This window comes from Alexandromys fortis, unplaced genomic scaffold (assembly GCF_014885135.2).
Source record: "Alexandromys fortis isolate MF-2015 unplaced genomic scaffold, M_Fortis_MF-2015_v1.1 scaffold_72, whole genome shotgun sequence".
In the NCBI taxonomy this organism is placed as follows: Eukaryota; Metazoa; Chordata; class Mammalia; order Rodentia; family Cricetidae; genus Alexandromys; species Alexandromys fortis.
The window spans coordinates 6,032-9,091 of record NW_026067969.1 but is presented as its reverse complement, the minus strand read 5'-3'; the positions used below and the strand labels follow the sequence as shown (position 1 = coordinate 9,091).

The following is a 3,060-nucleotide window of genomic DNA, read 5'->3' as shown; positions in this document are numbered from 1 at the left end:
TGTGTCTGTAGATCACTTGTAGGGTGTTGGATCCCCTGGTACTAAAGTAATGGAGGGTTGTGAGCCACCATGTGGGTACTGGGAACTGAACTTGGGTCTTCTGGGAGAACACATGCTCACAACCATTGAGCCATCTTTCTAACCCCATGGATTATCTTTAAAAATGGTAGCAATGTTGAATTACTTAGAGAAGTAACTCCTTTTTTAAATTTATGAAATCTTTGCAGTATATATCTTTATCTTTCTGTTTTGGAGAAGCATCAGCATTACTGGGGAGATACACAGGCAGCTATGTAGAGAGGGACCAAAGAAAAAGGGAATGCTGTTGACTCTGGGTGTTTCTTGTCTAGGAGACTGACTGGGTTTTGTAGACTAAAGAGAATCTCCCTCCCACTTCTTTTTCCCTTTCTCTTTCTTACCTTAACTTCCCTCCTACCGTCTTGCTTGTTCTACTTAACCATCCACTGTTTATCCTTTGCTCATATTTTACTACTACATTCTAGGACTAACACATCATAAGCCCTAGAATTTTTTGTTATCCTTCAAATAAACTTCATTTTTTTAGTAGTTCCTGTCTAATTTCATTTAACTGGTATCATATAACTTCATATAACTATAGTCTTCTATGAGTGGCTTATTTTATTGAGGTGTGTTCTTGTTTTTGCCTTGTGTAGACCAGGTTGGTCTTGAACTCACAGAGATCTTCCTGCCTCTGCCTCCAAGACATGCTGCCACACCTGGTGAGTTCTCTTTTTTAAGGTAGGTTCATTTATGATACTCTATGGTGTGTATGACAGTCTTACCTCTTTTATGGTTGAGCAATGATCCATTATTGAATCAACTGTGTCCATTGGTTTGTTGATGGATTTTTTTGGTTGATTACTCTTTATTGGCTATTTTGAATGTTGCTGCTGAAAACTTTCATGTTCTGTTTCAGGAGAGCCAGTGTTATTTTCAAAGAAATTGACAGCTTTTTGTTTGTCGGTTTTTTTTTTCCCCTTTGTTTGGTTTTTTTGAGAAGGGTATCTCTGTGTAGCCCTGGTTGTCTCGGATTGGTCTGTAGATCCGGCAGCCTCAAACTCACAGAAAGCTACCTGCCTCTGAGTGCCTTTGTGTACCATTGCAGCTTTAACATGATAAAGCTTAAGTGGTATCTGTTGTGGCCTATCCTTTTAAAAATCAATATTAGAATATAAATGAGATTCATCTAGAGATGTGTTTTCATACCATATTAATTCTGATACAGAGCACTGTTCTTGAAAGATTAAAACCCTTCCAGTATGAGCAAGAATAAGAACCTTTAGATAGTTGAGGAATTTATTAATGTTTTGGTTAAGCATAGATAATTTTGTTGTCTTCTTTGTGTAGCCTGCACTTACTCTTTTAACCACAAGATGGTGGCCTTCTTCCAGGCAGGCTGATTCAAGGTGGAGTTTTCTTAGGAAAGCAGGGACTGAATTTCATGTTCATGCATATGCACCGCTATTTATTTATTCATTTATTCATTCATTTAGTTCTGTCAGTGGGTCTCACTGTATTGGCCTGGCACTTGCTCAGTAGACCAGGCTGGCCTTGAACTCACAGTATTGGGATTGAACAAAGGCCTGCACCACCACTTCCCGCCCAGAACTATCTCTTTAAAGTTTACAGCTTCAGTAGGAGGACCTGTGGGAGGCAGGAGGGAGAAAGAGGTTGTAATTTGGAGTGGGGATTCGATGGCATGCTGCCTTCTCACAAGGAGGTGTTGATTTGACTGGATATTGTGAGGGTCATGGGTAATCATAGCTGCTCTGATGTCAAGACAACAGTGGCCCGGTCTTGTTCAGAGGAAAGTGTTCTATAAGCTCAGTCCCCTCTAGCTCTTACATTGTATCTGTTTTCTCTTCCATGATGTTTCCTGAGCTTTGGAGAGGGTGAGGTAGATGTATGATTATTTTATCTCTTTTAGGGCTGAGCAGTGGTTCACTCTGTTCCAGCAATAGTCACTTACTCTTGAGCAATTGACCTGTTAGGAATCTCCACAGTAATGCCACTTACTGCAAAAACAAGCTTTCTTGACTGAGGCCTAGAGCAGCAGTAATCTATGCATATGTAAGCATAAATGTTTAGAAGAATTGAAAGCTCTCTTTTGTATAAATCCTTTTAAATAAAGATAAAAAAATTATGTCTGTCTCTGTCTCTCCTTGTGTGTGTGTGTGCATGCACCTCACCCTCACGTGTAGTACCAGAAGAGGGTGTTGCATATTCTGAAGCTTGAGTTCCAGGCAGTTGTGAGCTGCTGACATTGATTTTGGGAGCGAATTTGGGTATCCTGGAAGAGCAGGCAGTGCTGAACCATTGCCACAACTCTTGTATGAACATGTCTGTACCCTTGCATATATAAGTGTGGAAGCAATAAGTCAACATTACTATCTTTCTTTATCACTGTTCACCTAATGAAAAAGAATGTTTTTGAGGCTGGGTCTTTAAGTGAACCTAGAGCTCACCACTTGGCTAGACTGTCTACTTCCCAGCACTAGGATTATAGGTAGGTACTCAGGTTTTTTTTTTTAAAGATTTATTTATTATGTATACAACATTCTACCTCCATGTATGTCCACACACCAGAGAAGGGTGCCAGATCTCATTACAGATGGTTATGACCCATCATGTGGTTGCTGGGAATTGAACTCAGAACCTCTGGAAGAGCAGCTGGTGCTCTTAACCACTGCGCCATCTCTCCAGCCTGGTACTCAGGTTTTTACATGGGTGCTAGGGATTCAAATTCAAGTCCTCATTGTTTACCACACATCTGTCAAATTTGGTTTTTAGTGACTTCAGAAGGTCCTTTTGTCTGCTTTTTCTCACTGCCCCTTGATTGCCTTACCACTTTTTGAATGGTAATCACATACTGGTCTAAATCACTCATTCACTAGGACCTCCTCAACTGGTAAAGATCATATCCTACCATGAGGCTCACAAAGTTGCAAAAGCTCAACATTAGTAGTGAGGTCTGCACTGAACCAGCTTTACTTTTCAGTGACTTAGTGAATCACCAGGCTTGTCATCAAGTGCCTTTGT

The 3,060-nt window shown here is 40.5% G+C and overlaps 1 long non-coding RNA gene across 1 annotated transcript in view; it reads left to right on the top strand.

Moving 5' to 3' along the window:
• LOC126509361 (uncharacterized) overlaps nt 1–2,164 on the top strand; it is a 10,686-nt gene extending 8,522 nt beyond the window's left edge. Inside the window, exon 2 of the long non-coding RNA XR_007594137.1 lies at nt 1,428–2,164. This is a non-coding gene — a long non-coding RNA (uncharacterized lncRNA). The remainder of the gene's footprint in view (nt 1–1,427) is intronic.
• Nucleotides 2,165–3,060: the final 896 nt, after the last annotated feature.